The sequence below is a fragment of the Schistosoma mansoni genome (assembly GCF_000237925.1).
Source record: "Schistosoma mansoni, WGS project CABG00000000 data, supercontig 0228, strain Puerto Rico, whole genome shotgun sequence".
Classification (NCBI taxonomy): Eukaryota; Metazoa; Platyhelminthes; class Trematoda; order Strigeidida; family Schistosomatidae; genus Schistosoma; species Schistosoma mansoni.
This window is the reverse complement of record NW_017386094.1, coordinates 186,366-187,682: the sequence shown is the minus strand read 5'-3', so window position 1 is coordinate 187,682 and position 1,317 is coordinate 186,366.

The following is a 1,317-nucleotide window of genomic DNA, read 5'->3' as shown; positions in this document are numbered from 1 at the left end:
TCACCTCGAAAGCAAATATGTACAACAACGACTCTCGTGTTGTACCACATTTTCTGCTTCATCAAAACTAGCAGATAATTATCCCAAATACGTGTTACATGAATGATAACAATTCAATTCTCTACATTGGAGTTTGTCGTAACACAAAAATCTCTGGTTCTACTTGCACCACAACGCGTTCAGACCAGAGTTCGGAACATTCTGATATCTAATACAAACCACTCTGTAACCGCCGTTAAATTACATAACGTCAACACAGACGTTATTATCCTTTTTATACTCAATTACTTCGTGTTTAAACTCAGTTCGTCACAATGCACACTCAATTTTATATTGAAATACAACACACTATCCGCAGCCTCATCAGACGAATCAGTTTTTTTTTACTTTTCACCAAATCACAGTGATCTTTTTCAGCTGAAAACTCAGAACAGAATATTCATGCGTACTTTCTCGATTTCCCTGACAGTATAGATAAACGTAGTGAAGACTATCTTATATGCGTTTGAGACGAGTTCGCAAATAATAATGTGAAAGGAGTGCTCTGAGCGGTTTAACTCACAAGTTTGAAAACATGTTAGCATCTCAGCCGATTATTCACCTAATGTCTGTATATTCATTATCACAGACACTTGTGCTACTGTGAGCTATCTCGTTGTTCATTGATTTGAGAATATTTTGCATTTCAGTGTGCGGCTCATTATATGTTATTTGAACCACTCTGGTGCAAACAAATTATCCTTAAAGGTCCATCATATGATGAAATTTGACAAAATAATAGGCTCTCTTCTAGTCACAGTGAATTCATACTCTAGGTAACTTGACCTAGTTTTCTTTTAAGGTATCGTTACACTATCTGCACAAATACACAAATAATTTGATGGTGAAGACCATAGGGAAGATGGTGATTTTCACCATACAAACCTTTTAATAGCGTTCTCTGAAAATATAGAGATTGTAAACATACAGATATGGTAGTATACTCAGATCGAGACATACTGTTTCGGAAGAGTAGTCTCGTGGAACTAAAGATATATTTCACTGAATCAGTTGTTTGTTTCCGAAATCATCCACACTCCAGTAAACATATAAATCCATTACGTCTAACGAATATGTTATACTGTAGTGAACAGAACATTAATTGGGGACAATCGAATGTATTTAAGCAGAAATTACAGACTATCTCAGTAAATTCTGATAACCAAACAATGAACAGTCAATTTGCAAATTAACAACCAATTGTTTCAATCTTCTCTGTTTCTTCTCTAATTTCATTGCTCATGCATTTTTCAAACGATTGCACTTCATTTCAGTTCT